The sequence below is a fragment of the Caloenas nicobarica genome, chromosome 6 (genome assembly GCF_036013445.1).
Source record: "Caloenas nicobarica isolate bCalNic1 chromosome 6, bCalNic1.hap1, whole genome shotgun sequence".
NCBI lineage: Eukaryota > Metazoa > Chordata > Aves > Columbiformes > Columbidae > Caloenas > Caloenas nicobarica.
Window position 1 is genome coordinate 20135068 of NC_088250.1, and position 12211 is coordinate 20147278.

The window sequence follows — 12211 nt, forward strand, 5'->3', positions numbered from 1 at the left end:
GAAGAGAGGTTTGCTGGTGTGGCTGAATCTCAGTAGCTTGTTTTTAATAATAAGGAGACGCTAGTAGTTGAGAGAGATGTTTGCAGGACACTATCAGCTTCCCATTATAGCCACATTTCCAAAATTTTAAGAAGAAACATTTCCGAGCAATGTTTGGAATTAGTTCAGAGGCATTTGGTCACTGGGCGACTTTTGGTACATTCTTGGATTAACTTGAAAACACTCCAGTTTGACCCCATGAGTAGAGACTGCCTGGGCAACTCAAAACGAGAAGCAGGCTGCAAAGCAGTATGAGATTCAGGCGATGAAAGCAGTCCCCTTGCACTGTATGAACACATTTCTCCCTGAAGATGTCATAGCTTGAAGATTTTGTTTATGACCAAAACAAATAAAAGCTTTGGGGGCTTTCTGAGTGCTTATGCACTACAACATGAGCAACGGAGATGCAACCACATGAGATGTGTTTCCCTCCTCCATTTCCAGCTCTGAACACGAAACAAAGGGAAAGAAACCTTGGAAGATTTACTGCATGCTTTAGGGTTTCTCTTCCCCTGAAGTGATCATTGCAGGATTTCACTCTCTGCCTCTGGAAGTATTGCCAAACAGGTTTTCCTCCTTGACACACACTGTGAATTTGAACAGTGCCTCAATTAGGCATTTCATTTCTCTTCCTTCCCCCAGGAACTGAAATAGATCTTGGTGTCTGCACAGAGTGCCTCACTACTATATGCAGTGCAGCCTGTAAATAAACCCGCAAGACTTTACCATGTCAGCTTTTATAAAAATCTGGTTTAAAACATCTCCAAGTGTTAAAACCTCAGCAGCTGTTAGAAGCATTGCCTGTTTGCTGGCCTGTTGCCTTCTGCTCAAAGCAGCACCAAGAGCTGCACGTCCCGTCATTGTGACCGGTGCTTACGCTGGCACGCTCAGAACAGCTCCTGCTCAGATCCCAGCCATGGCATTTTATTAAACCACGCAGTTATCACCATAACCCCACATTTGGGCCTGAGGAACCTAGCTTGGGTAGTAGTGTGTATTTTCAGTTCAAAGCCTGGAGCCAGGAGATTATTAAATCCCTCAGCTGTGAGAAAATGTTGTTATCCCAGAGTCAAACCGGTGAGAATGCACACAGCTCCCCCAGCCTCCTCTTTAGGCTGGAGTCAAGTAATTTACTTCATATTCTCAGACTGGTAAAATTAATTCCCTTCAAACCCCTGAACCCCTCACCATGAGGTTTTGCATCTTCCTCAACTGCTTGATTAAGGATACACAACCTGGGCTTTTTACACCCTGTAGGCACTAGTGGATGACTGCAGGCAGGAAAAAACTAAGGCTTTTCACCCCATTTCAGAGTTCTCAAATTTCTTATGTCTACCTGTCCACCCAGCTAATAATGCTTTGCCTGGACAGAGCATTACACAGCACTTTTCACCAGAATTTGTCATCCTCTGTGAAGCATTAATTCATATAGAAATTACACTTAGTCACACAAGACAGTTAAAGGAGCAGTCCCACAGACAATTATGTTCTTGCACAGAAACAGCATCAAATATTAAAATGACATGATAGTAATGAACAAGGTTGCCCATCTTACCCCCACCAAAAATGAGAGAGCACATTTGCACATATCGACATGATTGCACAAGATGGGAACCGAAATCATGGGTACATCTCCAAAAATACAGGCTCAGAGAGATGAGACAACCAGCAGCATCATGACGGGGAACTAAATACTCTTCAGGAGGTCCAGTATCTCTTATCCCATAAGCCACTATGCCACACTGTACATCAAGGGCTTGGAGAAAATATCTATTCTCTCTGCAGGGGAATAAAGCCTGTATCTACAGCACATAAAAAATGAAAGTCCAAGACTGATGAGAATCGAAAGTAACAAAGCAACACCTCTCTTATTTCTAATTCCACAGGGCAATGATGTTAATCTTAATGAACCAAGAAAACCCTTACCACTGATTTTCAAATGTTCATTCATGTTCTGCACTCTGCACCAGATCCTTCAGTGACTCACAGGTTTTAGGACTGCAAGGGAGACAGGGCTACTCAGGGCTACAAGCAAAAAAATTATGTAGTCCTTTCATCACAGACCATCCCTTAAGTAGAAACCATAAATTAAGGATCTATATTTATATTACAGCCTTTCTTGAGAAATGTTATGTGTTTTACTGAATGATAATTTCAGTTCTAAGTAGACTTCATCAATGTCTACAGGTGTTTTAATCGTCTATTGGTATGTACTTACTGAGAGTTTGATGGAGCATGCTCTACAGCACTAATAAAGAATGTTGATTTATAGCTCTAAAGTACCTTAGCACAGAGTCATAAGTCCCATTTCAATAGGACTTATTAATGTTATTTTTTTTCCTTTTTGTGATTTAATGGGCAATGGCTATTTTATGCAAAATTTAGCTTTCCCACATGAGGCTCATAAACCAGAGAGCAGACAAAAGAATGATGATAAACCATGCCATCACAGATAAATGTAAATTAATATAAATTAGACACACATCTCTGTCAAAGCTTCAGATGCTCGTGTTGGAGATCCTTGACCAAAGAAATAACTGTTCTCCAAAATCCCTTCATTATCTTCCTCCCTTTGTTTGTTGATTCACCTTAAAGACCTTACACATTGTTTCAGATTGGCTTCCAAATATTCATACACGTGACGTGTTGTAATGGACATGGTGCCTGACATTGGTGAAATTCGTGAAATATTTTCAGATTTTGACACTTCGTTTTTTTAGAAGTGGTTTCTGAATGCTTTAAGTGACAGATTCAGGGCGAGGTGCAGGAGCAGTGTGGAGGAAGCAAATGAACCAAACTCCTCTCCCATCCCATGAACTGGCAACTTTGTCAAGCAGCATGATGGGGAGACAGGCACCACAGCTCCTCAGGACTCCCACTAATCCTGCACCAAAAATTTACTGTCAAATGACTTTTGAAGATTCTAATGAGAAGGCTGATTCACTGCCTGTATTTTTGATATTGTGAAGCTTTGCATCTTCCAAAAATGTCACTAATTTTCACGCTGTTTTACAAGGTAGGTGTGAAACAAATTAGGTGGTATTCCTTGCCAAACTGAAAAGCCAGGAAATACTGGACTTGAGCATCACACAGATGAAATTTGATACAAATTTGCAGTAACTATGTAGCTGACAAAAATCAAGGTGCAAATTCTGAAGACAAACCCCATGAATTTGGTTTTATTGTTACGTTATTTTACTGACCAAGGTCCTTTCAGCTGTGTTTAGCCTGTACCAGAGAGTCTCATTACTTTGCTTTTGTGATGTTAATGACAATAGCAGTACTTTTTAAAAGGCAAATATCAGCTAACACAGAGCCATCTTGAGTTTATTTTGTGGCTGTGCATCTAGAAATATTTGCTACAATTACTCACGTAGCTGGGGCAGCTGTCTGCATCATATTTAGCTGGTTTGGGAATTGTGTGCTATTTTGGACAAGCCAGACAGGCTTTTTGAATAAGTGGCTTTAGTGTCTTTCTTGGTAGATGGCAATAGTGGCTAAATGATTGAATGCAGGAGATGGCAAAAATAACAAGTCAGTACCAATTATCAAATTTTTAGGGTGTCATAGAATAATGATAGCACACAGCTTTGGCAAGAGGAAATTATCCAACTTTGCTGGTCGATTCAGATGCCAAGCTCCAAATTTGCGTATTTGATTGGGCTGGCTTTCTTTCCTCAGAGACTAGAAAAAGCTCCCATAAGCTTTCATTGGCCTAAATCGGAAACATCTGTTAAAAGTATGAATCACTCATTGGTTGAGATCAACAGTCAGAAACGTGCACAAGGGCAGATTTTTCCCCTCAAATAGGTGACAAGTCAGTCATATGCCATCATTACTCTGTGTGTCAACCTATGCATATATTTCATTGAATTACTAACTCGGCCCAAGCCTGCATCTTTCTTTGAGTTCTCTTAATGGTAGTCTAAAATTAAAATTAAACATCCTAGACATTTCTGTCTTCCTTCAAACCAGTGCTTCGTTACTCTTCACAACAGCATACAAATGCATCAGAAGTTCCAGAAAGCTAAGGGGAAAAAATGTCTTACAGTCCTTCAGAGTAGCTGAGATACAGTGGAAACATGAAGTTAAATATTAATTTCTTTTCCATCTCATGTTCTTCTGTTTTAGATACAGAGATTTGATTTAGAGCGTTCTGTGAAACCACTTCTAGCTGATGCACGCTACAGACTTACCAGGATCCACATCGTTGCTGGTTTTGAGGGAAAAACAAGGCCCCATCTACAGGTATCAGCTATAACCCACTGAAAATAAGCACAAATATAGAGGACTATTCAGCACGTAGCTGTGAAGTGTCCTTGTTCGGGTATGTTTGTCTGGCTGTGCTAATTGCATCCAAACCCCCCGCCCACGCTCCTGCTGGCACTGCTCCATCTCCCCATTTACTATAGCTCTGCCTCTTCCCCTCTAATAGATTCTGGCATATTCTCCAATCCCACTATTCTAATCCTGACGTCCCTTTGCCAAATTGTGGAGGCAGCTTGAGGAAAAGGAAAAACAAAACAAAGCAACCATCATCTTCAGCTGAAACTCACCCGCCTACATGGCCGCCTTCCAACATCTCTGCCAGTGCCTGTTTGCTCCAGGAGCTACTGCAGGAGTTGGAAACTTGAGAGGAAGGAGAAAAAAATACACAACAGGCACAGAAATGAATGTTAGTGGCTTCAAAAGGAACAGCCATCTGTTTTCCTTACTCCCTGGCAGCAGCAGGAGCTCTGTGCAGTGAGGATGGAGATTTGGCAGGTTTCCGTAACCCTGTTGAGCTTTTACTATCCCTACCAGCATCCCCTGCTGCTTCTCTCCACGCTCTCAGACCAATTATACTTTGATTTTTTCCTGCAGCAGCAGTGCCTACACAACCTTATATGCAGGGGCACTTTAATCACCAACACCAAGTCAAAACCTACCTCTTAAGCATGGCATTCCTAAATTTGGAATTAGTATGGTTTTGCAGTCATGTTGCATCCAAATCATAAGAAAACTGGTTTCGAAACGTAGCTGAGACAGAGTTTCCACCTGAGAAAAACAACTTGTTTTAGTTCCGTGATAGCACAGTCTGACCTATATCACCCAAGATGTCAAGAAAAATGGTGTTATATTTTCCCACTGTGGCTGCCATTTGAATTTTTATTTGCATAAGGCTGCTTTCCCATGCTGAAGGTTGCCAAGAAAACAGAGCATGAAACTTGTCACAGAAATGTAACAAAGAGGATTCGGGGATTTTATTTTCAAGTAGATTTGAACTAATTTCAGTGTATTTCATTGCCATAAAAAATCAAAATAGAAATTTGCTCAGTGTTTATTATTAATATTTCTCATAATGATGTGCTGTAGATCAAATTTTAAGGAAAGCAGCAGGTACTAGAAAAACTGCAGGAGGTAAAAGAATATAAGACCACACATTAGGCACACTAAAAAAAACAGCTACTCACAACCACAATCTTCTCTCAGAGTAGCAGCTTTTTAGTGCATTTCTTCAAGGCTGTTTCTGTTCTCCGTTATCACAGTTTTAATATAATTTACAGTCACTTCCTAGAGACTTAGTTATCCGGATTTTACAAAGCATTATCTGCTTTAGGGAACACCAGAGTGCTGCATACAGTAATCTGTTGTGCAAGAACAAGAGCAGCTGGTGTAGCTTACATAAAGTGGCAAATAGCCCAATGCAATAAAATGTAAGCGTGTTCATAGCAAGAGCAACTATTGGCATAGAACAGATGCCAGAATGTGTTTCTGTTTGGATCACAAATAAAATTATCTGTTTATCTTCTATCATAATGAAGACAAAACATAAGGATACTATTTCCATAAATTTGGGGGTTACGGATTCTCTTTGAAATTTAAGTGTTCTTATTTTTATTTTACATATATTTAGTGCTTCCAGTTACAAGGCCCGGGTTCTCACAAAGATCTATGCAAGCTGAAATCCAGTTAGTTAATTTGTCTGTCACTTTATCACCTTCACTGTGGATTTTGGGGAGGTTCTTTGTTTTGGGGTGAGTTTTTTCATTTGTTTTGGTTTGTTTTTACATAAAAGCAGAAGTAGCTAAATGGAACATGGAATCAGTGAGTGGGTTTTTTTCATTTGTTTTGTTGGTTTTTTTAAGGAGGTTGACCATTCAAACAGACAGTCCCTGCCTCAGACAGTTTATTCTTTTCTTACTCTTAATAGTTGTGCTGCAATAACTTTAACCACCAGGTGTACTTGGATCACAGATTACTCTGGTCTTGTATTACCAGAAGCACACTGAAAGAAGGTTTCAACTGGGCTGCATCCCATCTGCAATATGCATTGTACAAACATACAGTAGTTGACGGTACAACAAAGATTCCTGGGATAGAGATGAGGAGAAAGATGTGACCTGCTTAAGACTTCTGAAGCTATTGGAATATAGACTAAAAACAGTAACAATGATCTCCGTTACATCAGGATCCATTCTGCCCATGGACTTAGTCACAATTTTATCACTGACTGCAGAGGGTGCAGTTTCAGATCCTATATTTTCCATATATGTCCAAAAGAAAGATGATCTTATGGAAACTCTACATGCCGTCAGAAGAGTTCATTAGTCCCTCCTTTTAGGAAGGCCTTTACAAATCTCCTTTAAGGTTGTATTTTCTCTTTTTTTTCTTTTTTAAAGCAACATTGACTGAGTTTGGTTCTGCAAGATGATCAGGTCATTTCCCACTCAAAGGGCCTTGCCAGAAATGCTTAGTGTTTCAAAGAATTAGTCCCTTGGAAGTCTTTGTTTCCTTATAATTGAAAGCAACACAAACTATGGGCCTACAAATACACATAGCCAGAGTTTTCATTTTCAACCAACTCTGCCTATAAGCCACTGGCCAAGTTATTTGCTGAAGAGTGAAATCACTCCATGGGTCAATGTTAACAGGTATGAGATAAAAGGAGGAGATAGGGAAAGCAAAGTGGCTGCTTTGATTCATTTTCTCCATCTTTTTGTGGGCAAATTGTAGTGATACTAAAACTTAATGTCTTGCTTTTTGCATAACGATAAGAGCAGATGCATGGCTTAACTCTGTGTGATGGCCACAGTGACTCTGTCTGCAACACATTTGATGAGTGTTTCATGAGAGCTGAGACACTTCCTGGACCCTATCCATAACAATCCTCTGAGGCTATAGTCACACATTTAATATGAGAAGAAACTCCAGAAGAAATATTTTCTTACTCTCTGTGCTACGACTGCAAAGTCATCTAAAGTGAAGTGAATGTTGGGAGCTCATCAGAGGGAGCTGCCCCATTCTTCTGAGTGGATTAACCCAGCTTCCCAGAAATGATAATTTTAGCATTGCTGTTAATAAAGCTTGTCGTTTTTCTTGTAAGGTCATATACCTTCCACAAGTAAATTCTCATTTTCAGTGTCACAAGTGGGTAGGACTTTGGATGTAATGCTTACCTTCTCCCATCTCTCCTCCCCATAACTTCCTAGTCAAGAAGGTGCTAGTCCTAAAGAACCTACAAGAACTTGTGGCTGGATTGAAACTCACTGCAAAAAGCAGCAAACCAGTCCCGCTGTTCACATCTTGAGAGTGCCACCAAGCCACTGGAAAGTGAAGGGTACTTAGAGGAAGAAGCACACTCTGCAGAGAAAGAACAACAACAAAAAAATTTTTAAAATAATTCCACAATTTTGACTTCCAGCAGATTTGAACCTCCCCCATTTGTACATATAGGAACACCTGAAAAGCACATCAGAGTCCGTCACAGCCAAAGGACAGTAAGTTATACTTTGCACGTGGATCTCCATGAAATAAAAAAATGAGGGAAACACCCAGTTTAGCATGAACTTTATGGTCTGGATTGTGCTTTGGAGGCTTAGCCCTTTCTCAGGTGCCAGGAAGAATGAGGAGTTGTTCTGCTGGTGTTTTGGCATTTTAGCACAAATGCCTCCTGGGGCCCAAAAAGCATTTCCCGGAGCAGCAACTACCTACTGGGTTCAGTGGGTGCAGCCTGGACTCGGCACTCACTGGCAGATCTGGCACATGGTGCTGCAAAGGAATGGGGCTTGGCACCTCACCCCTGTCACCCTCAGCGGCTCAGAGCTTCTCATGCTGCATTTTTCTTGCTTCTTATGTTGTGGATCCAGTGATAATTTGACCCTGCTTAGAAAGATCATCACTCCCAGCACAGACCCTGCTCCCCAGGAGCAGAGCAAATGAAGGAAATATTCCTTGAACTCTCTCTGTCTTGCAACATTAGCATTACTAATAGAGCTCCCAGCTGCCATGATAGTTTGCGTAATATAAACACCTACCTGCTGCAGTGACACAAGCAAAGACATTTGGCCACTATACAGTTAGAAATTACTTTCCAGCACTACAGAACCAGGCCAGTTATTATACAAACAGGTCAGCTATAGCTAAGAGATAATCCTGTTCCGGTCTGACAGCCATCCAATCCTCTGGATGCATATATGTTTTTTAAATGGTCACTTTAGCTCTACATTAAAGGTTTGTTTGAAGCCAAGAGCTCATTGCCCTGAGAAAACTGCATTCCTCTGGGTTAATATTTCACTTGACAGGAATCCTTTCTGGCCAGAGATCGACTATGCAAACAGGTTTGTATCTCACTGTTTCCAGGAACAAGAGTTTTTCAAACCTTTTTCAAACACAGGTGAATCAAAATATATACTTCCCAATTCTCTTTCTTCTATTTTAATCCATAACTCCAGGTGTATTCTCTTGTCTAAGAACAGCATGTTTCTTTACATTGGTTACATATTATTTAAGTAGAGTATATTTATTTTAACAACAAATTGAATACTATAAAAGCATATGGTTTCAGAACTCACACATAAAAAGCCATTAGAATTTTTTAGTCTCAAGGGGACGCTCAGGGCAACAAATCCCTTTCTTTTCCATTTGGGACTAACTGGCCTCACTGGGTCTAATCTCATGCCAGGAAATCTGTCTTCCTGCTACAACTATTATTATTATTGTCTCCTCTGACTAACATTCAAGACAAACAAAACACACAATAAAAATATCACATACTACTACATTACCTAATCTTCTGTTCCTATCCTACAACACAGCAGTCACTACCAAAGAGTTCTGCCTGTCTTCTAAAAGCTTTTATATCTGTAGCTGCTGCTTATGTCTTACCTTACATAAAGTGGGCAACAGGACGGTTTGGATTTTATACTCCCACTTTCACATTTTACTTTTGTCTCCCTGGAGCCTACTACAAGGAAGTGCAGCAGAAATTTGAGAATTAAGCTGGAAACAGGAAGACTGGGAAAAAAACCCCACAACTGAGTCAGAAAAGCTAGCAAGTGATTCAAGTGAGTAAGATGAATAAGGACAATAAATCCCAGGGAAATTAGAAACTGGATGTTGACAGTAGAGTTTGCTTTTAATCATTTTGTAAAATGCTTATTTGTTTTTGAGTGCTTTGAGTCTCACAGCAGCAAATCTTTACTGAAAATGTGTGTGGTGAAGATAAACAAGACTGCTTCAACATCTTTCTGGGCCGAGTATAGCTTGCCTACAAAATCTCCATCCAACTCTTCACGTGGGATAGAGGTACTATTGTTCTTTGGCTTCCAAAAAGTGAATCAGCCATTACCCAGCAGCAAGTTTTCTAGAATGCTAGAAACACAGTATCATTCTATATCACTTACAAACACACTGACCGTAAATACTTCTGATATACAGTAATATATCAGAAAATATTTAAGATATTAACTGTTTATAGGACTAACATCAGACTGCCTCTTCAAAGCACATCCAACTACCTCTCTTTGCCAATAAATCAGTGATGAAATTAAGGGGGAAGTTCTGAATCCTTAACCCTCATAAATACAGGCCAAAGTTCCCAGTCCCAATGCTACCAGTGAAATCTATGTAGCTTGCACCTTGTGCCCTTCTTGGCCTTCTCAAACACCAGCAGGTGATGACTCAGATCATGTTGCTTATTTCCTCCTCTGCAGTGATTTCCTGAGGAAGCAACAGCCCTCCGTAGTACAATATGCATCACTTGCATGATTAAAACTGGTCCCTCAGCCTGGTAACAAGGGCATGTCTGTTATGTCAGGGCAATTTGTAAGCATCCTGGGTCATTCAGCAAGACTGCTTGCATGTCCTGTCCTATTACTGGGCTTTTACCCATCATATGTCAGAAAATGTATGAATTTTCATCAAATTCCAGATATGTCTCATCCCATGGTGAGAAGCCATGGTCCCATGACCCTCAAATGTCTCTGTAGGAAGCTCTGTGCCTTCTTCTGCCTGAAATGTTGGGCACAATTAAGGCTATAGGGACAAATGTACTCATCTTGTCTCCAAGTCAGTCAACAGAAGATTACAATGGCTTAATTCCTATTTCAGTTTCAATAGCTGTGTTCATGTTTCCTAAAATACCCATTCTTGATTCAATATTTTCTAGTAATGGAGGAGTACTGCAACCACTGGTAGCCACAGCCTTTGGTTACCAGGTCATTAATCACCGTAGTTGTTGAAAATATAGCTTTCCTTTCTGGTTTAGCTACAATTTCCTATTTTATATTTGAGCAGTAGGCTGAAGACCCTTATTCTAAAACTTCTGTGCCTTCCATTATTTTTTTAATAGATTGTCATCAAGCACCTCATCTTTTAAGAGCTAAATCAACTGAACCTCATTAAATTTTCTGTTGCTATTTTTCAGCCCTTAAATTATTCTTCTACATCTTGTCTGTACTGCTTCCAGCTTAGCAGCTCTCTAGATCTTTTGATTCCCCCACTGCAGTGTGAATGGAGGGGGAGCATTAGAAATGTCCTGAGCATTTGCAACAGCTGGTATGACCACAAGCGGGCATATTGCTGCTGCCAGTGCTCAGAGCAGGAGGGAGGAGAGGTAAGATGGAAAGTCTTATTATCCCTTAATCTTCCTCCCCTTCTGGTACCTCTACATGGTGCTCACTATGACATATTAAAAATTATCACTGGGACAGTTATAGTCCATTTGATCTTTGCCTTCTTGGCTTTTCTTTTGTTATTCTATTTTATTAGTCAAGGTGCCACAAGTCAAGAAGTCTTATAAAAATCTTTGCTTATTATATTGCTATTATGACAGAAGTTTGTAGCCTCATCCAAAAACATTAAGGTAATTCAATAAAACCTGATGGAGAAAGGGTTGGTTCATTGTTTTTCTTAAAAAGATACCTGTTTATTGCAATGAAGCTCACATTGATTTGCTCTGTTAGTTGCCTTTCTTTGCCCAGGTCTCTCTTCGCACCCAGTCTGTTCTACCTTTCCATTTGAATTCAGTAATATAAAGATATGCATAGATGTAAATATGGTGGCAATGTTGTCAATCATTATTCTGCAATAGCAGGTCTCCATTTATGAGCTTATTTTTTAAAAGCTGTTGTTTACCCCATCACAAGATTCTTGCGGATGACAGTAATTTTTTGTATTATTACTTGCTCTTTCTGTCAAAAAACATTGTCTCAACAGTATATTTAGCAGCTTAGAACATCAAAAAAAGGAAAAAAAATGTCCAAAGCCCAACAACACAATTCTCTAGTTGCCAACTTGCACATTATCAGAAAGGACCACAGAACAAGGAAGGTGAGAGGAAACTAGATCAATACCTGCCCTGCTCCAGCCAAGCCCTCCAGATTAAAGTCTTCTCTCACTGGAGATGGAGCAATCCCAGATGAGTGTTTCTGTGGATTGCAGAGCTTCAGGGTGAAGGAAACCCCCTTGCCAAACTGAAGGTACTTTCATATTTGTGTGGCCTTTCTGTAATATCAGGTGTTAACATTTGAGTTAGAAACATTATGATAGTATTTATTTTTTACTCTGAAGATGTATATTAGCTAGAACTGGAATATTCTGTTAATTTTGAGAAACTCTGGGTAAAGAACTCTGTTTAACATAACATATGCAAAACTATTTTGAATTCTATCGAAACTTATTTCATCACCTAGACCTGTATAACATACGCAAAAGCAGGAAGCAATAACTGGTTAAAGATTTCAGAAGAAACAAACAAGCAAAAGCAGAGTACTTCAGCCAAACAGATTTTAGATATGATATTTATATATATAAAACATGGAAATTGAAAACTGCATTGACTGCAATTCCTATAGTGTGCAGCTTCCAGGATAATGGGCTGAACATTTTCCTCCTTTGTTTATTTAATGAG

The 12211-nt window shown here is 39.8% G+C and overlaps 1 long non-coding RNA gene across 1 annotated transcript in view; it reads left to right on the plus strand.

The window, feature by feature from the left end:
- LOC135990096 (uncharacterized) overlaps positions 1–4274 on the plus strand; it is a 46329-nt gene extending 42055 nt beyond the window's left edge. The window contains exon 5 of the long non-coding RNA XR_010606380.1: positions 4171–4274. This is a non-coding gene — a long non-coding RNA (uncharacterized LOC135990096). The remainder of the gene's footprint in view (positions 1–4170) is intronic.
- The last annotated feature ends 7937 nt before the right edge of the window (positions 4275–12211 follow it).